At 26.6% G+C, this 25,531-nt stretch overlaps 1 protein-coding gene across 5 annotated transcripts in view; it reads right to left on the bottom strand.

Annotated features, from left to right (window-relative positions):
* LOC112688846 (SCY1-like protein 2) overlaps positions 1 to 25,531 on the bottom strand; it is a 181,427-nt gene that overhangs the window by 148,130 nt on the left and 7,766 nt on the right. Inside the window, exon 2 of one of the 5 annotated variants that reach the window (XM_025562237.1) lies at positions 22,380 to 22,560. The exons of the other annotated variants lie outside the window; for them this stretch is intronic. The gene's annotated coding sequence lies outside the window, so the exon portion shown is untranslated. The remainder of the gene's footprint in view (positions 1 to 22,379; positions 22,561 to 25,531) is intronic. 5 annotated transcript variants of the gene reach the window in all.

The following is a 25,531-nucleotide window of genomic DNA, read 5'->3' as shown; positions in this document are numbered from 1 at the left end:
ACACCAAGAAAGGTTTGCCTTACGACTTTTCTCACATAAAGCTTAACGTTAAAATACCATTCCCTAATACTTTGTATTTTGCATTTATTTTTATTTTAAAACAAGCAATTATAAAATAAATATCTTAGTAATATTTTTGAATTAATTAATGGCATACCTTTTAAATAATTTTAACTATTCGAATTATATTTTTAAAGTTAAAATACACCAAAATAGAGTATATCACGGATATTGATAATCGTATTCATACATTTTTATAAATTATGTTACTTATATTATGCTTTATGGAAGTTATATTTTATAAATTAATTATTATTAACTTAATGATTCTTAGGTTTTAAAATTTGTATTTTTTTTTAAAAATTTTCCTCTTTTTAATTATTCCTATAGGAAGATAATCAGGGGCGAATTTAATGGAGAAGGATGTGAAGATTATTCACTACCTTGGGCTTTTTTTTTATCACAAAGTTATTAAATATTTTTAATAGAGTTCTACAGATATACATTATTTATTTTTATAAATAATTAATATCGAATATAATGTATGTATAATGTAACTATATCTTTGTATAAGTAGCATGTTTTATGATAGTAAAAATACTATGATATAATGTAATGATTAGAATAATATTTCTATTCGCCCTCTCACCCCTTAAATAACCTTCAGTACATCCCTGATCATAATATGAGTGTATATGTTAAAATTTTAAAAATAACTAGAATATTTGAAAACTCCGTCTGCCATTTTCACTAATAATTATTCAAGACACTTGTGTTGAAATTATGTTTCGGGTTTTTGATATCTGTAGAGCATTTCAAACAAATATTGGGATATTGGTGAAAAAACTAAACCATTTGAATATTTCTCACGTTCGTCATTATTTATCTACGTGAATTGTTTTCCATTGCATTTTTTCTATACCAGAACGTGGTAAAATCGGTTTCCATGTTGAAATCAATATCACCCATTTATAAATCGTGTTGACATTTATATATTATGCCAGTCACAGACAAACGATTGCATTACGTACTGCGATAATAGGAATATGAATCGTAATTTTCGAGTGGTTCATAAGTCGTCGAAAAAAACTTTTGGTGACAGAAATGTCAAATTTATCATTAATTGTTTACCGAACAAACTAAATATGGCAATGGCATTCACAAGATTTTTTTTTGTGTGACAAGTTCGCTCCCTGATTATACAAGACTTTGTTACACTGCATTCTAACTGGTATTAAGAAAAATCTGTGCAATAGAAAAGCATAGGGATGACAAATAAAATAAAATAGGGCTTATTCCACTATTTGTGATTTATTATGTGCACAGTATAAGTAAAGGAACCACACGCCACAACGATACGTACATATTTATTGCATCCACTGTAGCACATAATTCGTTACAGACTGACAAAACCATATAATGTATGACAATTCACTTAACAACATAACAACGCGTATGGGTATTTGCATTATATTTTTTAATGGTAGAAAAATAATTTTAGAATATGAATAATTGAAAAATATCGTACATTTATATTTTGTAACTACATTTTTCACCAATTTTGAAGAATGTATGCATATTTGAATATGTAGTAATACATATATAGTTTTAGAATAAATTTGTGGATTTTGTATATTATAGTAAAATATATATATATATATATGGTGAGATGGTGAGTTTAATACAGAAATTTAATAATGTTTTTACCATTTATTAGCTTTATAAACTGTTGCAGTAAGCTAAGAAGCTAAGAATACAAACATTTAATTATTATTATTATAATAAAATTAACTAATATACTAAATAATTTTTTTTTTTTAAGTAACAAAACTATTATTTATAGGCCCGGTTCCAAAGAGGACGAATGGACTTTGGTTCTCCTTTTGGATGTTATATATACTATGTTATTATGATATAATACTTAATAGGAATCTCATATTGAAAATTCGTCAAAAGATTATTGAACTTATTAATATTATTATTTCATAATTTTATAATATATTATAAGTTATAATTTATAACTAATATACATATTTATTTACTAAAATTATATATTTTATTTATCTGTTAACACAAATTAGCCCCTCCTCCGTTTCATATTTCTAAATTCATTAATAATTATTTAAAATATTGATTTTACATTTTCTAAGAAAATCTTGGACTGTATTATCTTAAGTTTTTATACATTAAACTAATAAATAGAGAATTGAATACTGGTGGTATTAATAAAAACTCAGTTTTTTAGTTGTTCACTATTTTCCCTCTACATCTTTACGCACAGAAAAACAAATTTAAAATATAATTTAAATTCTCTTTCTAAAAATCTATTTTTACAATTCATATTTCTAATAATACTTTACACAAGATATATGTACTATACCATGTCATATACACTTGATAATATCATTAATAATTAACTTAGGGACATATTTTAAAAAGCTTAAGTTCAAACGATGATCTATGTGTTATAATAATATAACTTTGTATACAATTTTAACTGATAAGTTTTAATAGTTCTAAGTCGTATTTCTGCAAACACCACAAATTGATGTCATTGTATAAAAAATATTTGTCTACCACGGTAAATGACAGCTTTTAATACCAATCAAGCGTAATATCCCACGCAGTTTGTTTATTTTTGGCCAGCTCTAATTTCTATTAAATATGCTTTCACGTAAACGCTCAAACAACAATTATCAAATGTTATTGAATTTTAATATTTTAAGCAAAACATACAGAGACAGAAGAAAAAAAATTAATAAAATCTTTAATGTATTCACCCGAGTTGAGTATGATAATAATAATAATATTAAAAAACATACCAATCGTCGGATGGAAAAATTATACCAATACAAATATTACAAACGTTAAATAATGAATAAACAGCTGTAAAAATATACTGTATATATTTTAAATTGATTAAAACGACACGGTGGTGACATTTGTTTACTCTGCCTTGTTTGAGTTCGATGAAGTTCTCGTGGGCGAATTAATATTTCACTTTTTACTCAAGGTATTCTCTGCTTGAAAAGCAAATAAATAATTATAACGGTATTTAATTAATTTTAAAAATAAATTACATATAAATCACAAACACTTTCAACGTTTATAAACTCGAATATTATAGTATATTTGCAGTATAAAATTTAAAACAAAAAGTTCTCGGTAGTATTAATTATATAAAGTGTACTTACGAAGATTAAGTTATGATTTTTATTTTTGAATACCTATATTGTTTCTAAAGATTTTACTCTAACATTATATTTTAAATTGTAATTAAACTTTGTATTTTTCACGATCCAACTACTTGATTTATTTACGCAATTACATAAATGAGTAATTTTATGTAAATTTAAGTAACTTTTAATTATTTATTTTACACACACACCCAGGTATATTTATAAATAAGAAATTATATACAAAATACAATATGATGTTTGTAATCTATAAGAACTAATTTCACCATGACTACATTATATAATTCTGAGTAAGTATCACATGACAAAATACTAGCATATATCAATACTTATGTATTTATTGTTTGATTTCTTTGATCTGAAACTCGCAAACACAAGTAAATTGTTAGACCATGATTTATCTGTATGATCATAATAATGCGAATTTTCTTGAATACATTTATTTTTCTCTTTTTTTTAACCAAAATATAATATATTTTTTAATTATATCCACAGTAATATGTATATGTTATTTGAATATAGTTTATTTTTAAATTATAAGTATATAATAATTTATAAATAAGACATATTTTGTATTATAATAGCTAATATTGAATTAGTTTTTTTTTTATTAAATTTTTATAATTTAATTTTTCGAACTTATTTGCAGAATTCAACCATCATATTTACAAACTCTATCTAAATTATAATTGATGACGAAAATTGTATGTATGTTTATTTTTTATTTTCCAAAAATTAAAGTATAATATAGTTTTTTTCACTTTTTTGAGCATAGAAAATTTTATCTTTCCATTTTCATATTATAAGTGAAACATTTTAAAGCAAATTTCATGTTATTGAAGGTGGAATTGAATCAGTAATCTCAACTTTCTTTGAACATTTTTCATATTATCACTAGAGAAATTGAAATAATTTATACTTCTAATAAGATTATCCTTAAATTGTATACGTTACAATATTGAAACATAAGTCACCAACTATTCAAATCTAACGTCTCTTTGAAAAAAAAATGAAATCCTGATTGATGTCATTCTAATACATGTAATACAATTATAAATTAAGTTCTTATAGAATTATGGTTTTTAAATTTTATTCGTACACGTTAAACATGTTTTGATTTTTCATTTTCTGAATTGAATATTAGTTGCCAATGATACTGTTAATAATCAATAGTGTTCTATCTATAAATTGATTAACAATAAATAAAATAAATAAATATATATCATTTAATTAAATTTATTAATTCTCGTTGTTTAGATTTAATTATATATTATATATTATATTATAATCAACGCCAAACGGCTTTTACAAAATTAACAGACAGAAAGTACATAAATAACAGATAAAAACATATAACAACATATAAGATGCATACTATATACTAACTTTAATATGAGAGAGAGAAAAAAGAAAATAATAAGTAAATAAATAAACAAACGTGGTGTAAATTATATGAAACAGGATGTGAGCCTTCGTACTAAATATGGTTTAATAGTCTATATGAGTATTCGCAATATGCATCATCCTTATAAGTGGGGTATTCTTGAAGAAGTTAGATTTATTGGTGGATATATAAAAAGTACATTGAAGCCTAGTATTACAAGGAATACGAAAACTAAGTTCTCCAAGAAGCCTTGGGGTATTAACTTGAACTTCGATCAGACACTGAATAAAAGTAATACCAAAATTATCATGCCTAACAGAAAGAGGAACATGTCTTAGAGCTTGACTTACAGGCCCATAATCATGTGGTGAATGAGGAATATTGAGGTAACAACCGGCGAAACGCATAAAACTATTTTGTACACGATCAATCCGACTAATGTTGACTGCGGTATATGGTGACCAAACAATGGACCTATATTCAATAACCGACTAATGTGCTATAGAAAGCTAGAAGGCAATTGGCAGAACTTAAGTTGATTGAGTGACGTCTTATAAATCCCAATATATGAAAAGCTTTGCAGGTCATATAATCAATGTGAGGACTGAAATTAAGGAAAGGTACAAATAAAATGCCTAAATCATTGACCTGGCTAACACGTTGAATAGTTATACTATCAAGTCAATAGTAATAAGATATAACTGAATTGGAGCGATAGAAAGTCATAATTTTGCATTTAGAGATGTTGAGAGATAAATTAAACGTATTACACCAATTGGTAAATTTATCAAGAGTGTTTTGGAGAGTGAGGTAATCATTAATTGAGGTAATCAAGTGAAACATTTTAGAATCATCGGCAAAAAGTAGAAGACGACAAGGGGAAACAACTGAGCACATAGTGTTAATGAAAATATTAAATAATAAGGGACCTAAATGGATACCTTGTGGAATTCCGGACGATGCTCGAAAAAGATCAGATGATTTCCTGAAGAGGCTGACAAATTGTCGACGTTCATTAAGGTAGGAACTAAACCATGATAAAAGTGGCTCACCAACACCAAGTTTGTCGAGGATATAAAGAAGTACATTATGGTCTATAGAGTTGAACGCTTTAGAAAAGTTATAGTAATAGTTAATATAATGAGTTATTATAGTAATATCACATCAATTTGATTACCCAATCAAACGCCACGTGAAGATAAGATACAAAAACTACATGACTAGTCGCAATCGAGCGACCTTGAAAGAACCCATGTTGGTCAATTGATTAGATCGAGCATTTGATAGAAAATTGAGCGCTGCATTAACTTCATCAATTGATATAGATAATTTAGAAGAAAGGTGTGAAAATAGGTTGTTTGTAAACTCATCGGACAAATCATTGGAGGTAAATCGTGGGTCACTATAAACAGATGAGAAGTGAGAGCCAAACAAAGAAGCAACTTGATCAATAGAGGCCTTAGACTCACCAAGATGAACCTCATCTGGTATTGTAGAGACATCACGTTTACTTCGAACAAATTCCCAAAATGATTTAGGATTTACACATAAACGATCCAGCATTTTATGTAAGTAGTGACACTTCGATTCAAATTTATATTGTGCCCGCAGTTGAAAGAAGATTGAATAACGATTATGACTACCTAACATTTTATATTGTTTATGCGATAGTTTTTTTCTCAGTAAGAAGTTCCTTTAGCCTACTTGAGATCCATATAGAAAAAATAGAGTAGAGTCGAAAGTTTCTTAATGGAACGCATTCACAAATACAGACAAGCAGTGATTTTTATAAGAAATTAGCAGAATGATCTACGGATCTTGAATCTATGGTGTTGTACCAATCAATACTCTCTAGTCTATGAATAATCCTCTCATAGTTAACATTTTTAAAATTGTAATATGTGTGTTGTGCGTTAAGCATAGGAAGGGCTGAAGGAAAGGGACAGAAGATGGACAGGGCTGGGTGGTAAATGTCACATGGAACTAATATATCTGTAGCTTGCTGGACTTAAGTGGATTTATTGTTAGTGAAAATTAGGTCAAGAAGAGACCCAGTGTTATTAAGAATTTGGTTCTTCTGGACGAAGTGAAGGAGACTAAAATGATCTCCAACAACACGGATCTTATCAGTTATACTATCTGTATAGACGAGACCCGAATCACAAATGGACCAATTAACATTGGACATAATGAAGTCACCACATACGAAACCAAGATCAAAATCATATGATCTCCAGGCCTGGTCAAGAGCCTCAACATGACTCTCATACACAGAAAAATTTGTACCAGGAGGTAAATATACTCCTGCTAAAAGGACAGAGGGACCGTTGGCTAGAGTGAGGTGAACAAAAACTTGCTCACAAGTGTCATATGGAGTCGTAATTAAGATTGGTCTTACCTCTTTTATGCATTATTAGTTATATAATAAGTTTTTTAATAGGTTATAGAGAGTAATGCACCATTGTGACAGTGGAATATGACTTCCAAAAATATATACCCGTTAAATTTTGAAAAAATTTGATTTACCTTTAGATAGGTAATATATTTTTTTGGCCATTAAAGTTTAATAAAAAACATTTTTACATGATATTTAAAAATAAATAGATATTTTTATTTGATTTTTAAAAAATGTACCATTCAGCCCAAACCCATTCTAAAATAAGAATATAAAAATTAAAATTTATCATATAGTTTTCAATATTTCTTATCATATTATTTGTAGGATTTTTATGTAAAAGCAAGGTGTTTTTATACAAGGAAATTGCTATAACAAGACATTTTGATAATTCATTATTCCTACTTCAAAATATTATGTATAATATAACTATGAAGTTATAAAAAAAAAAAAATCTTATAGGCTTATAGATTTATATAATTCCAGTTGGTTAAATATTAATTAGAAATTATGTCATCATCCTTTAAAAAATATATAGTTATTTAAGGATTAATTAAAAAGTAATCTAAACAAAACTATAGACATTTAATATGAAGTTACAATTATTCTAATTTAGGTTGTAATTATTTCATAATACAAAAATAATGACTATTTTATCAATATTTAAAAATGAATTGCAAATATTTTTTTGCTGTAAAAATGTTTCAGAATTTAATATTCAACTCAGGTACTCATAAATTTCTTTTGAAAATCTAAAAACAAAGATATTTTTTCTTAATTTATTGCATATAAAAAATTTTTTTGACAGGTTAAACTATAAAGAGCTTTAAATATACTTCATGATTTAAAAATTGATAACAAGGATATTGGAATAATTTCCAACGTTTATTGACAACAAAAAGCTGTCGTCGGAGAAGAATTTATAGCTTGCAGGTTATACGTCAATAATGTTTACCGTCGATATCACTGTTAAATGTATATACAAAGATATATTGGTGCATTTTACAACTAGATTGGATATTTGTGAACAATGCAATTATAAATAATTTATAATATGCAGATAGTAGTATGATTCTAAATTTTCCTACTGACATCTTTAACGATAGCAACTACCTGATAAATAAAATTACTAGAGTAAGCAAAATTAATAAAATACATTTAAGTATAAATAAACCTAAAGATGAGAAGATAGTGAGAAGTAACCGGTATATTAATGGAGAACTTCATAATGTTTTGCAAATACAAACTGTGGCGTATAATAAGTAGTGTCTGCCCACAACAAAATGTCTAAAAATGGGTCAGACATCAATAGTTAAAAGTCGCTTTGAAAAAAAAGACAGAATACCGTTTACCGGACGAGGTTAGATGTTCAATATAACATGAAGTGAGTTAAATTTTCGTATTCGCAATTTAGTATTTTATCGATTTTGATGTTAGGTTAGGTAAAGTCTAGACTTTGACAGATATACGTGTAAGTACTTAAAAGTATTTGATATGTGGTACTGGTTACGTATATTACCATTCTCTTGATTACATAAATTCATCGGTGTTCGTTAATGGATAAGGAAAAAAGAATTATAAAGACAATAAAAGTGTAGTATTATTATGTTCAATCGATTAGCAAAAGCACAATATATTATAGATTTTGTATTCTAATTAATGCGTATATATAAAAATAAACATTAAATATCAACAGGTGGTCTCAAATGGTTAGAATAGGTTAAAAATTATTTAGAACAACAATAGGTATTGACGGAATTTTTCTTATGTTTATACACAAAATAAATTATTTTTATTTTTAACCATCAGAATTTAATTATTAAACACTAAATTATTTTAATGAAAATTGTCCAGTGCACCCGTACTTATTCGAAAAAATATCCAACATTCATTTTAATTAACCATGAACAGCTGCATTTCAGTATAAAGAATGTATATTTATAATCGTTTCAAATTACATTTTTAAATTTTAATTATAAAATATCTATAAAATTAAATATTTTAATTTACTGTCACTAAATTATAAGTAGTTATTTCTTATTATTCATGATATTGACATGCAACTAACTCTCTACAAAGATTTTCAAAAAGTACATAACTTTATAATTAACTGAAACTGCCATTTTCACAAATCATCATAATATTAAAATGGGTATAATTTTTTATATTAAATACTAAAATCTTAAATAGAAAAATATTATTAAAAAAATGTTTGTTTTTATAATTATATAAACATTTTATATACGAGTACAATTTTTATACTATTTGGTATTTATGTATCTTACTAAATAATATTTACTATAAGTAATAAGTAACAGACGAAAAACACTATTATAAATATGAAAATGTTTTGAATTCTATAATCATGTCTTACATTATTTTACAAATCTGATTTAATTCAACGTCTACAAATATAAACAGCTCTTTTGATTTTATTTAATTACTACCTATTATATTACTTAGTGAAATATTTATTTATTTTATTACATTCAGCTTATACAAAATTAATTAGTCTACAGTCGTTATCAATTATTTATAATATTTATTTTTTTTATAAAAATATGAAAATAATTGTAGTAGCTTAGAATTAATGGTCGGATAAGGTTTGCTCAGATACCTTGATGAAATCTGATAATTATTAAAATTGAATTTATAAGTTAACGTGAACAGTAGTCAAATTATACAATTATGTGTGCGTCCAAATACAAAAGGCAAAACAAAATAAACACACACGAAATAGTATATAATAATTTCAACTATCCTATATATTCATGGTTAAAAATATTTTAAATTCGATATGTAGGTGAGTTTATTTCTTCGGAAATTTGGTATGTATAAAATACTATTATAAAATCTAAAAGAAATCTTGAATGATTTATAAATTTTATTCATACTTTTTCAGAATATTTTTCAAGAAATATTCAGAAATGATTAAACAGCCAAAAGGCTTTAATTCCCACAAAAATGTCTTCAATGCATAGTCGTTTTAAGAACAAAACTTAAAAAACCAAATTCAACACTCAGCATTGTCCTTTTCTATATTCATCGCAAACTAAATAAAGTTAGTGAGCCGAAACTGATAAACTTTGGGTTAGCGAATTATTATTTGGTAGTATTCCGAATAATGTACAGCCCACCTAGTGAATCGAGAGAAAAAAGGAGTATTGTTAACCTATCTCAAAAAGTTTAAGTTTAGCTACGCATTATACAGCTTTGTCACTAAATTTTTTTTCGTGTCAATAATATGACTACATCACACTTATTCTTCCCAGCATAATACCAGAACATTTTTGTTCATAGTATCATTATTTTTCAATACATTTTTTTAGATCATTTGATGTATTTTATGTAATATATTTTAGGAACTAAATACACCCTACCCAAGTCTTTTAGATATTTCATATTATTCCTATTTACAAAAATGCTTTATAATCATTATTGATAGATTTATAATGTTTCTCTGTGAACATTTAACCGAATCACCAACTAATAACCATTAATTAAATGACAATAATTAGAAATTTGTGACATCGCAAATCATTTGAAAAATGATTATATGGTTTATATGCTACTTGTATATAATTATATATATATATAATTATATCACTGTAGCATAGGAAGTTTAAAATCGATAAATTTTGTTGAACATAGCTATTATATTATAGTATGTTGATATAATTATAATTTCGGCAAACGTTTTGGAAAGTTATTAAAAAATTGCATTTATGACAGAAATTATTGAAGAAATTTTGAAAATAAATATTAAATAATTTATAATAATTTATAAAATTTATAATAATTAATAAAATTAATATTTTATATACAGGTTAAAGTAATAATAATAGTTTTATTTTAATCTCCAGTATTTACAAACTAATGAACTTTAATAAACTTATCCCATTGTAAACAAATCGACATCGAATTTTATGATAAAAAATCAAATCATAGAACTACTATAGAACAACTTATCAAATTTACGATAATCTTCTACTAGGTTATATCGGTTATATAGGTTATCTTTTACTACCTATACCTATATATACGAATAATATATTATTTCTATTTTAGTCTTTATTTAAAAAAATGCTTTGTTATAATAATTATTTTTTTTTATTACTTAATTTTATATTCACGATCTGTTTACATAATTTGAACAACAAAAAAATTTGATGACATATTAATTTTGACATGAAGAACGGATTGAATATACCGTACAGATAAGGCATTTTCATATTAAGAAAAACATTTTTAAAGTTTAAACAATAAGATCAATAAGATTAATAAAAAAAAAAAAATTAAAAAAAAATAAAAGTAGTTTTCGAAAATTAATTTATATAGTTCTAATAGTTTACTAGGTTAGAAGGTCCTGACATCACCGCCTTTTCAACCTTTTTTGAGGATTTCCTGATATATTTATAGATTCAAGATCTTTAATTAGTAGATTTGTGTGGTTTTTTAAGTTTATGTTAAGACATCTATTTAGGTCATAGCTACTTGATGAACAGTAGAGATGGTATGATTATTATGTAAAGATTAGTTTGATACGTAGAAAGGTACTTTAGTTATAGCACGGAGAGTTGTAGGTTTTGCGGAACCCCATAATTAGATTTAATATGTCCAAATTGGTTTAAGAAAGAGTTTGTAGATTATTAATTTAGTAGGTTATTGTGTATGATAGGAAAGATATGATAGGAGAGAGCGAAGAAAATGAAAACGATCATTTAAGGATATGAATTTTTTACAGAAATGTGGAGACCAGGTGAGACGTTGATCGATGGTGATGTCTAGGTAGCGAATACATGGTGTGGTAGGTAAAGTTTTTCCATTGAGAATATATTTAGTAGACATTTTTATTTCTTAAGAGTTAAGATACAGTTAATATATTTGGATTATTCATTTATTTTTACTCCCCATTCCTAATACAATTTTTCAAGGAGGGTGAGATGTTCTTGGACGTGAGAGGAGGCAGTGATTGGATCGTTAATATTAGCTATTATAGCTTTATCATCAGTCAAGTCACCAACAAGAGATGTGAGTAGCATAATTTGGTAGAATATGAAGATATTGAATAATAGAAAAGCGGTAACTACGCCTTGGGGGACTTCTGCATTGATTTATTTTGATGAAATGGTAGACGATCCGTAGCGTTCTGAGAAGAAACGATCTTCGCGGTAAGATTTTTTTTGAGGAAGTAATTAAAAGGTAGGATGAGTTTCAACTTGAACAATAAACTTGTGTGTCAAATGCAATCGAACACCTAGGAAACTTCTAGGAAAATACATGTACAATACTGTTTTCTTCCAGGAAGAAAGATATCCTGTATACTATTTGGTGAATTTTTATGAATTGTAGAATGTCTGCTACGAAAATCAAATTGTGAGTCGGGTAAAACGTTTGTTTCTTCGATAGTTTTAAGTAGTCTTTTCAATAATATTTTTTCAAATACTTTTAATTAAATTAGAAACAAATTCATTGGTCTGTATGCTGATGGACAGTTTAGTATTTTTTTTTTTTTATTATTTCAAAATTAATATGACTGTAGAATACTTCCATAGTGCGGAAAAGTAGGATATTATGAGCATTGAATTAAATATACAAGTCAGAAGTATAATATTTTTTTTTTTTTTTTGTGAACTATTTAAGTATTTTTGATCTTATTTGACAATAATCAGGAGATTTTTTTACGGGAAAATTTCGATATTATATAATGGACTTCAGCTGGAGAGAAGTGAAATTGTCATTTGTAGTGGTGAATCAAAAAACTATTCAACTGCATTAATTTTTTCCGGAAGAAGAATAGTATTATGCGGTTGAAATGTTTCAGTGAAATAGCTTGCGAATATATTGGCTTTGTCCACATGGGAGTGAACCCAGTTGCCGTTTGTGTCGCGTAGGATTGCTGGGGGATTACGTACTCGGAGGAGTTGTTTTGATGCCTTTCAAAGAGAATCGTATTTTGTCGTTTATTAATTTTAAATGTTTAGTATAAGAATTATTTCTATAATTTACTATGATAGGTTTGAGCTCTTACGCGAGTACATTATAATTACATTTATCAGTCAGGTATTTAGTTATTTGTCATAGACATCGAACGTGTCGTTTTTGTGCAATAAGGGTACGTATATATAAAATAGGATGACCATATGTCCTGTTTTAAATAGGATTGTTCTGTTTTTCAGATTGATGTCCTGTTTTTTCAATCGGAACTAAACAGGACGCATTTAATCATATTTTCCGTGACTGTCTTGTTTTAATCCTGTTTTTCACTATTTTTTCATAAAAAGCGATTTCAGCGATTAATTGATTGTCATCAATAATAAACTGCTTTAGATATTTTTATCTATGAAATCCAGTCATGTTGAGATGTTTATTTTTAGTGTGAGTATTTATTTTTCCCAAAATTACGACGATGTCGATCGTCGATAGTAATAATATATAATACAGTAGAATCCGCTTATAACGATCTATAAGAGACCTAAAGAATCAGATCGTTATATCCGAAATTCGCTTTATCTGGATGACGAAAACATTATCCACGTGAGATATAAAACCAACCAAATACATGGCTAGGAATCGTTTTAACCAGAATATTGTTATATACGATATCATAATAAGCATATTCTACTGTATATCATTATTGTAACTTGATATAATAAATATGAATAACACTCATAACACTAGAACGTTAATTATTTTTCGAAATTATTTTTGAAATTATAAGTTTTGTTATTATAATATTTATAATAATTATTATGTATATATATATATATTATTTATATAAATTTCTTGTTTTGATGACAATCAATAATTTTTTTTTACCCATTGCAAAAAAAGTGTCATGTTTTTTTTTTTTTTTACATATGGTCACCCTAGTATAAAGGAAGGATTGTAGTGGGTTTGTGTGGTTTCGATGATAGTGTTGATTTCCATGCTGATGTTGGTATACTTAATGTAAAAAGGTTCACTGTTTCATCAATATCTTTTATGGTAAACCAGTTTTTTGAAGTATTGATTATTGAAAATGTTCCTAGTTTATGTGAGATGCAACGGTAGAGCTATAATGGTTGGAAAGAGGTTGACAGTCTATTGTGAGTATAATGGAGAAATTATCGGAGTATAAAGCGTGGAGGTTTATGATTGAGGGAGTAGAGAGTTTGACAAAAGAACCAAGTTTTATACTTTAATCAGAAGGTCTAGAATTAAATACGAAATATTTATATTAAATAAAAATATTTTTTTTTATATATTACTAATAGTAACCCTAATAGTAATAGTAACTACAGTAATTTACTATAAAACATTCATTTTTTGCATTCTTATAATCGAAATATGCAATAATATTAATTTTATTCAATATATGTAATAATATGATTCGATGCATTCAATTCTTATTAATAAATTAATTCAATTTGGCTTCGGTGAACTTGTCTTATCGTGGTTATCTTCTTATCTTACCAACCGCTTCCAAATAGTAAAAATAAATAATAAAATGTCTGATAAATCCAATACATCATCTGCTGTACCCCAAGGGGGTCATTTATCACCTTTATTGTTCTTAATTTTTATAAATGATATTTTTCCAATTTTTAAGTTTCCTAAATTTTTATTATTTGCAGACGACCTAAAATTATATATAAATATTCATTCGTTTAACAATATAATTCATCTTCAAAGCGATTTAGATAGTCTTGCCTATTGGTGCTCAATAAATGGCTTGAACTTGAATAACTCCAAATGTACCTTTATATAATTTTGTCGGCGTAAAGAAAAAATGTGTTCTTGTTATAAAATCGGAAATTCCATCCTTGAAAGAGTTAATCTTGTCCGTAATTTAGGTGTGACCTTATCTGAAGACCTAAGCTTTACTGAACATATTAACCGAATCTGTAGCAAAGCTATTCGTAACTTAGGATTTTTGAAAAGAAATTGCTCTGAATTTAATAACCCTAATTATCTAATTACTTTATACTTTTCACTTGTAAGATCCATTCTTGAATTTGGTTTGGTTGTTTAGAATTCATTAAAATCAGCCTCAAAAATAAAATTAAAATAATTCAAAGGCGTTTCCTTCGTATGATAGTCCAGAAATTTGGTCTAGTTGGTAAACCAGTAAAAGACGTCGCTATAATATACCAAATCCCAACTTTAGAATCAAGACGACTAAGCTCAGACGTATTATTTATACATAAATTACTTAATAATAAAATAGATTATCTAGATTTAATCGAACAAATTTATCTTAAAATACCAGTTTTTAACACCCACCAATCACAATTATTTTACACTCATTTTGGTAAAAATAATTTCGTTAAACACAGTCCACTAAACCGCATGTTAACATCTTGTAAAAATATTTTTAATTTTGTTTTTTTTTTATGACAACAGTAACAAATTGAAGTCATATACTTATTAGTTACTAATTCTACTTAATATTTATAAATATCTAATATTATATTCCTCTTATCTATTATATTACAGAATTTATTGTTGTTTATCTTTATCGCATTGTATGCATTTTTGTTTTTTATTAGTACCTAAAGTTAAACATTGTTATTACTTAGTACATATGTAGTGTTCATGATTTTGTCTTACTGTACCATATTACCCTTCGAGGGTGTTACTTTAAAATAAATAAATAAATATGCATTTTACCCAAAATATGCAAAAACATGCAAAATAAAAACTCCACCATTTATCTCATCATGAGGTGATTCATGGACATTACTGACAAAATCAATCTTAGAAGTCGCAAAAAAACATGCTTTTACTTACAAATCCTAGCCCTGGTTATAAGAGACATTTAGAAAATATACATTTACCATTACAAAAATACGTGTTATTGACTACAATAATTTAAGGTATTTAGATGATTTATTTATGTTTCAAATTAAAGAAAGTTATTGGTTAAGTTATTAGTATTGTTATAGTCTATAAGAATAGTAAATAAATAAATACAAAGATATGCCCGCATTTAAATTAATATTGAACTTAAATAAATTATTACATTTCGGTTATTCATTATAAAAAAAAAAAAAAAAAAAATGGAAAAATAAAAATTTATTCACTTTTACAGTCCACCGAAAAAAAAAATTGGACCACCCCAACATAATAAGTATTCAAATTAAAAAAAAAAATTAAATATTATAATCTGCGTGATTAAACTCAATATATATTATATACTAGGAAATGCAAAGTGAAACATACTAAGATTTGAAAATAATTTACGGTCTTGACTTTTGCGATAATCCTTTGGGAATATCTAGGTAATACATGAATTTGGGTGGTAAAATATTTTTTTTACTTGTAAAAATGTAATGCCATTATTTTTCGTTTTTTTTTTAGTTCGTTTTTTTTTTTCAGAATCGTAAATTCAATTAAAAAATACATGGAAAATACTTATTAGAAAGGTTTACTGTAGCTGAGTGAACGAAAATCTCGTTTGGGTCGTTATTTTTATTCTGAACATGCCATAAAGATTTTAATTAAATTAATTGATTTTGTAATAGCTGAAAGCTAAGGAAATATGTGTATGTATTTTGAGTGCTCTCAGAGTTAAACAAAGGACGAAAAAATATTTACGTTGGTTGTTAAAATTTTTGAAAGTGGAAAAACAAATCAAATAATTTCTGCTGTTTCGATTTTAAATTAATCGATTGCCTCAATAGTGATTACTCAACCTAATCGTTCACTTAAAACTATGTCGACTGACTTGAAACGTGTAAGTCAAAATAATAATTTGTCTGTCCGTGGGAGATAAAGATACCTACGTGCATGTGTATAGATTTCGTATATATATATACATTTATGTATGCGTGTATTGTGTGTAATTTGGATTTGTATTAAAAATTGTTTTCACATCTTAGGTATAGTTAGGCATAGATGATAATTAATTCGGTTTTCATAATAAATTAAATAATTTACATTAGCTATATCATACATAAGTTATATCTGCTTTAAATAATTATAAATAACTAATCACTAATAAATACTTTGATAAGTATTGCTTTAGATACATAAATGTATTCTTAAACTATTTGTAATCGATATATATATATATATATATATATATATATATATATATGTTACGGCCATAGAGTAATATTACTTATATTACTCTATGGTTACGGAAAAGTATACAATTTGGGCGTTTTATACATTGTCCGGACAGTATATAAAATACCATTCGTATATTGGGCAATATAGATAACAGATGATATGATTTAATGAAATATGATAAATCAATGAATAATGACATGTATTAATATTATTGATTAATTTATCTCAGTAAATATAATTGATTGCACCACTAATCCTTTTCTTGGCTGTGCTTCCTTTTCTTTTACATGATTCGCAACTATTTAAGTGTAGCATAATCATATCTCTGGTGATATTTTTATATTTTGTATTTACCTCGTGTTCCATCCTGCTTCGTCAACCATGTCCAATCGATAAATGAACCTTATGTATAAAATCAAATAACTCTTCATTATGTATATAATATATAATTTCGTTGTTTTCAGATACTGATACAATTAACTTATTAACATCAGAAACATGTAACACGTCATATTTTTTTAAAAGTTTAAAATCATTTGGTTCCTTTTTCTTTGAATTGTTTTTATTGATTTTTATGTAAAATTAATTGATCATATTTTAACTTGGTAAAAAATGAAGTATTTGAACCTTTTTTTTTTTTAGCAAATTGTTTAAACCTTCATTAAACTTTTCCATATTCGAATGAGTAGTTAGATACGCACTGAATGAATTAACCTGCACTATACAAACGATTCACGGTTACTAAATAGTTCATTTTTGAGAATAGGTAAAAGGCCGACTGCACGATAATCATTACAACTTCATATAATATAACTTATAAATCAGTAAATGTAGAAATAATATATTATATCACGTACATGCATATAATATATGGACAAGCAGACATCCCCATTGTAAAAATTCGATAAGAACACACAAACTAGTTACAGATAATAATTTGACTTTATTTTAACTATGTTTTACGATTTATCATATTTCTTTAAAAAATATAATCCGTTTTCTATATTGCCCAAATTGTATACTTTGCCCGTAACATATATATATATATATATATACATATAAAATCAAATACCACCTACTCATTGATCATCACTTCATCTCAAAAACGACAAAATATATGAACTTGAAATTTGACATAATTGTTTTCCAATGTTCTAGATGTACAATAAGAAAGGAATTTTAAAAAATATAAACACCGATGAAAACGGTTCTATGATGCAAAATCGTACCCGGTTCAGTGTATAACTAAAACTACCATACCGATTCATTTGAAATTTCATTTTATTTGTTTTATAACCAGCAGTTACACCCAACTAGACTTTAAATAGTATTAGGTATTAGTCCATTACAAACTATATCTTGACCAAAACTGTTTCGTACGAAACCGAGAAATTCAGTTTGTAATTAATTAATACATATATTTTTTATAAAATAAATGTGATTTTTGTACTTTACTCAGAACTCTTATGAAAACTAATAATAACTATTAATTATAAGAAAATAAAATATTTGTACAATTTGTAAAACTGAATACAAACGTTATTATCAAAGTATTTTTTCCTATATATTTACAAATACTTATAAAAATACTAACTGAATTACTCAGCCGACTTCTCCCGTGAAAATAAATGATTTTCTTTATGTCAGGTAAAGTTATTATTGGGAAACAAAAAAATAAAAATAAATACTTTTTATTGTAAATCCTATTGTAAATTATTCAATATTTTTTTATTGGTATTAGAAACAAAATAAAAATGCCTTTTTACTTCATTTTCTGAATTACCCATGAAATATATTTGTAAAAACATTGGTTTTTATAGATTACTGGGTAATAAAAAACCAGCCAAATGATAAACTTGATCTTGGATTAAAAATTTTGGCATAGCTTCCAATCTTAATTTATGTTGCACCAAATGATGTAGCTTGAAAAACCGAATTATACTCACGATATTTTGAATATAGTTGAAAACAACCGAAAGGATTTTTAATGGTTCAATTAAGTCAGATATTCAATATCTTTCGAAAAAACCTTTCCCTTCTGAACAGCAAGGACCTGAAGGTTGTTTCGATATTTGATAATTATAATTTCTTATTATAATTATAATTACAATTACATAATTGCTCTTTAATCTGCTAGTTCGTTGAAATTATACTGGCACCGAGTTTTCAATCGTTCTTCGGATGTGAGATGACAAATTTTGGTTGTCTCAAATTACATAATTTGAAAGTAAGAAATTAATTTGTGCGTCTTACGCGAAAATAATTTCGAATCGTCTAAATGGCCAGCAAGAAGTAATTGTGATGGTTCAAGTAGAGTGAAACGAGGTAAGAGTAAAAGTCTTTCTGATACGCAATACTCGTATATGTCGGGTATTTCATTGCTAAAATTTAACCCCTGACAAAATTGGCATACTTTTTTTATTGCACCAATACCAACTTTAAAATTAACTTAGAAATTAATGTCTGATTTATATTCAAACGCAATACGAACAAATTATGCGGTTAATTCGCATTTTCTCTCGGACCCGTGCTTTATATATGACTGTGTTATTCACGCATTACCCTTATTCTCGATGTTACTTGTTGCAGACGTTCATCATGTTGTTATCATACACGTGATAAAAGTGCATAACTTTCTCTTGTCCTGATTCTTTGAGTTATGTTTCTTGCCGTGAATTGCTTGAAATTATCTTTCAACACGTTTGTATCATGCCGCTTTGGTATTTCGATTGTGGAAGTTGGATTCTTTCGGTAGCATAAAAATAAAATAGGAATCATAAAATGAAAAGCAAGGAAATAATACTTATGTTTTTAAAAGTTTTTGGTTGTACAGTATATTGTTACTGAGATAATAATAAAAGTGTCATTAAATTTAATCCACCACCATCTGTTTCCTTGAATTCGGTGTTCTTATCCTCTTCCTGTTGTGTTCCAAATGTAATACATCGGTACCTCAACCTACAGAAAAGTTCTTACAAATTAATCTTTTGTGTAGAAATCAAAAAAAGCTGTTAGTGTCGTTTTTTAGAGGAGAAGGTGGTTGCTCTTGGAAATTATTTTCAATAAAATAGACACGTTCACCATCTTTTAGGTACACACTTTGAGGTATGTGACAATGGGATTCCTTTCTGTTTTTTCGATTTTTATACCAACAATAAAACAACAACTGACCATTCAGACCTTATCAGGTCGTTGCAACTCATTTGCGCACATTCAAAATTTTTTACCTGAAAATCGACGACTCGTTTACGCACAACTACACATTCACATACATGACACATGTACCATATACATTATCGTCACAGACTGCAGTATAAATAATTAAATATATTATCTTAATATTATCTTATAATCAACTGTGAAGACTGTAGATTATATAAATTTGAATTTTCCAAACAACTTTTAGTATAGTTTCAGTAGATATGGACGGTATAGATATGGACGGCACAGTGGTGACTAATGTGTTAACGACGTAAAATTTAATATGGACGTAGAAATTTCTAATATTTTTGAATCTTGGCGAGGAAAACAATGTTTTAATATTGATAATTATAAATTTAATGAATGTCGTGTTTTAATAAGTGAATGTTTAAATTTTAGATGCACTAATAAATAATGCCTCGTAAGTATTATTGTTAATAAATCAAACAAAATAATAAAAATAATCAATTCTCATAATCATGAGGAATATAATAATCAAATATGTTCCGACACTAGGGATTTTCGTCACAGGTAGCCAAAATATATGTGCGCAATCGAGTTGTAGCCTATCAGGTGTACTGCTGTTTCCCATTTCTTTTTTCTGCGATAAAATATATCTTAAAAGTTTATTTTTTATCAGATATTTTGTAATTAATTTTATCAAACTAACTCAAATTGTTATTATAAATAGTTGTTAATAGTTTTTGAATTTTAATTAAATAATGATTTCACTTATAATATTTAATAAAATAAAATAGAAGATATAGAAAATCAAGACGAGTGGATGTATAAGACAAGGATGGCCGACCCCAAATAGTTAGAAGGAAGGCGAAGGAGAAGAAGATGAATAACAAAATGCAATAAAAATTATTAATAATTGTAAATCAATATAGAAATAAATAATATTAAAATAAAAAGAACATATTTTTGAATTCAATTATAAAAGACTACTCCTTATTCAAATATTGCTAAACATATTTAGCAATTTACAATTTAGCAATTTACATATTTAGCAATTACCTAAAATAAAATTTACATTTATTCAGTTTTAGAAGATTTACACATATAATGAAATAAAGAAAAAATTATTTTATTAATACGAGTATTTTAAATGTACAGACTGATTTTAAAAATAATACCATATGGATATCAATACATTTAAAAAAATAATAAATAATAACCAAAGTATTTATATTTTTTTTAACACATCTATGTCTAATAAGAACTCATTTTAAATAATCTCTCCTATAAAAATAAATTCACAATTTTATTGATTTTGTATATATGATGAACTTTCAATTCGAATTCAGCAGTACATTATAAATATAATAATACTCCAGGTTTAATATTTATTTATTTATAATTTCTATATATTAACTATTTATTTATATACTTATATTATTTATTCATTAAGAAGCAGTTAATTTATTAAAGGGAAATGTATACGTAACACTGTTTAATGAGGTTTACATTATTCGGATAATAAGTACACTATACCATTTTTCAAAAATATCTCATCAAACATTTAATTTTTAATTTCTTTACAATATTACCGTAAACACTTTGTCAATAAATCAAAAAAATATTATTTTGATTTGATAAAATAAATAATATTTCATAATTAAAAATTTTTATTACTGGTCCAATAATTAATATCATCCAGCTTAGAGAAAGCTTTAAGAAGTCTCTTTTGTTACTATTGATTATATATATTTTATTCAGTTATATGCTGGTACTAATAGTCTTAAACGAATAATATTAACATATATATATATATATATATATATATATCAATTATACATCATGACAAATACTGAAAACTATCTTAATCAATAAAACTTAAGTATAGTGAATAAAACTATATCTCTGACTGCAAATTTAACTAGCGATGTGCAAATATGATTTTTTGTTATGGATAAAACGATTAATTTATATTTATTTTATGTACCTATGAGTAAATTAAATTTGAAAACAGGAATAAATTATAAATACTTTAATTGATTAAAACTATCTAAATGTTCACCAATCAATAAATACGAGTACAAATTATTTCGAATGATTTGTGTATAGTGAATTAAAAAATAATGTGGTTATGTAGTATTTGAATAACAATATTTACGGACTGGGAGCATAAGAATAATGATACCTGTAATACTCGCTCTCCGGTCACCAAAATACTTTTAACATCTGCACACCGATCGATCTGTTTATTTTGTATAAAATGGTTTATAGCTCAACTAGAATTGGTTGGATTCGCCTTGCAAATACTAGTGAGCTATATAGTGTAGTGTTGTGTAAGGTGTATCTGTGCCTGTGTGTGCTTAAATCTATAAGAAAAATAGGTATTAAAAAAGATGATAATTCAATATATTATAAAAATCTTGCTGCGTATTGTTTGGTAGTTTTGGCCCTTTTGGCCTAACAATTAAATTATAATAAACTTATAAATAATTAAACAATCCACATATTATAGTCGGTCCTTTTGGTCCAACATCAAATTAATAAATAATATAATTATAAATATGTGGCCCTTTTGGCACAATAATAAACAATAGAATATAATAAGCAGCCTATTTGATCCAACAGCAAAAAGTTAATAAATTAAACAATTAATAAATAAAATATATAAAACTCATAATTTGGTGGAGCGCAGACTGGCCAGCTACAAATTCTTAAAACGCTGTAATAATATACAGTGGAACCTCGATAACTCGAACCTCTATAAGTCGAATTTTCGATATCTCGAAGGAATGCCTTAGTCCCTGGCTTCCAATATATGATATATGTGATAAATTTTCTCTATAATTCGAATTTCGCTAACTCGAATTTCTCGATAAGTCGAAGTAATTTTAGTTGAATTTTAGCTTATAACTCGAAGGTCAAATAACCAAGTACATATGTATGTATTATTATAAATAACGATAATCGTAATCGAAAACCGATTAATATTATCAATCTTATCATTACCTATACTACTTAAAAGGTACAGTTATAAATTCAACGATATATGTAATATGTCTATAATACGATATAATGTCTATATCTCCGATAAGTTACGTTTATCTACTTTATTAGTGTATTTATTACTGGTAAAATTATACGTCAATTGAAATACGAAATGTATACGTCGATATTTAATATAATGCTGACACAGCAAATGTTCAGTTTATTTTGTCAAGACAAGATGGAAAAACGCAGTTTAAAGTCTCTAACTATCTTTTTATTCTTTTATTCTACTTTATTTATTACATTATACTTTCTTAACATTTTAATACAATATACATACCTATATAGTACATATATTATTAATTTATTAGTAAATACATAAATAAATAAAATTATAAAATTAAAGTCTTTGTGTTTTTAAATAAAAAATATTTTCGATAACTCGAATTTTTTTTTCGCCCCCAACCGATTCGAGTTATCGAGGTTCCACTGTATAACACCCCGACAAATAATATAAATTTAAACAAGAAATATGATCCTTTACAGCGATTTGTGCTCGTAAACGGACAACAAAATTAAGCGATTAAAGCATTGTTTCCCAACCTTTTTATCACCACGGACCACTTCGACAATATTTTATAGGTCGCAGACCACCTCAATTCTACGAAAACTAAGAAGACCTTTTTTTTTTGCTCATTAACAAGAATACACACAATTTATCGAAAAATTTTTATTTTTATTATTTTACTTAACATTTTATTACTTACTTCACTAATATATAATTATACTTAACTATACAAAATAATTTACTTAATGTGATTTTTGTGACTGCATTTGTTTGGTCAGTTTTTCAATTCTCGGATGAATAGAAAATCCTTGTTCGCACAAATATGTAGTTGAAAATTCTAGTAAATAACGTAAGGTAATTTCTCGGAGTTGAATATGTCATATTGCTCTTCTGCACCAAAATTCCTTAAGGTTAATACCAGAATCAAATATATATTTGCAATTAGAGTCATTTTGCAATTCGATGACAGCTTCTTGAAGATATTCTGGAACTTCAACTTTTGCACAAAAAGGGTTTTGAATTATTTTTTGAACACTGTTAACTTCGTTCCATTCCGGAAAGTAGCAAATAAATTCAGATTTTAATTTTTCCAGATGTTTTTTTTATGTTATGTTGAATTTCGATTCTAATATCAGCATATTAATCGTCGTTGATAAATATTTGGATAATCTGAAATTCCGAATAATTATTATTCTCAATTTTATTTATCCATAGATTAATTTTGCGTACAAATGCGCGAATCTTATCTTCAAAAATAAAAATATTTGCTCTAAATTCCAAGGTTTTGTTTCCTGAACCTTGAAATTGCAAATTAAGGTTATTTAAGTGTTTAAAAATATCTACTAAATAAGCAAGTTGTAATTCAAATTTCAAATCACAAAACTTTTCAAGTAACTCTGAATCCTTCTCGTTTAATAATATTTTAATTTCCTCTTTTAGTTCATACAACCGTTTCAGCATATTCTCTCAAAGCCAGCAAACCTCTATATGAAAAAGTAATGTGTTGTATTCGGAATCCAATTCAACACAAAGTTTTTTTGAAAATACGTGTATTAAATGCTTTGCTTTACACAAAATTCACTAACTTTATTGCTAATTTCAAAGCATTAGCTAATTCTTCTGGTAATGTTTTTGAAGCTAACGATTGCCGATGAATGACGCAGTGTGTCGTTAAAGTTGGCGGATTTTTTTTCTTTTAATAATGTTGCAAGACCTGAACAGAATCCTAACATAGCTGGAGCTTCGTCCATACAAAAGCCAACTAGATTCTCTCACTTGAGATCATGATGTTCAAAATAATTGCTAATGATTTGCATTATATCAATCCCTTTCGACGTTTTCTCAAGTACACTTAACAGCAATACCTAACTCTTCTTTTATGATCTTATCTCAATGTCTAAAAACCGCACAAAAACTAATAACTGGCAACATTGCGCAATGTCAGTAGTTTCATCACATTGAAGAGCGAAGTTAGGGGAACTTTTTATTTTACCTAGTAGCTACTCTTTGACATCGCATAACATTTTTTTTCAATTCGTGCCTTTATTGTATTATTGGAAAGTGGTATATTTTGAATCTTTTTCTTGGCATCTTCACCGAAAATATTTGAAGCTATTAGCAAGCAAGGTTTAATTAATGTTTCGCCAATACTGTGTGATAATATTTCAAATGATGCAGTTAGTACTTGTTGTGACAATGCAACATTTGTCCTACTTGGTCCAAGTTTCATTTTTTTTAAGCTTTTACATTTTTCTTCAAAAAATTTGGGTGGTCGGTCTTTGAGT

Source organism: Sipha flava, unplaced genomic scaffold (assembly GCF_003268045.1).
Source record: "Sipha flava isolate LNK unplaced genomic scaffold, YSA_version1 40_pilon_pilon, whole genome shotgun sequence".
Lineage (NCBI taxonomy): Eukaryota > Metazoa > Arthropoda > Insecta > Hemiptera > Aphididae > Sipha > Sipha flava.
Note: the sequence above shows the minus strand (reverse complement) of the source record. Positions and strands in the feature narration are given on the sequence as shown.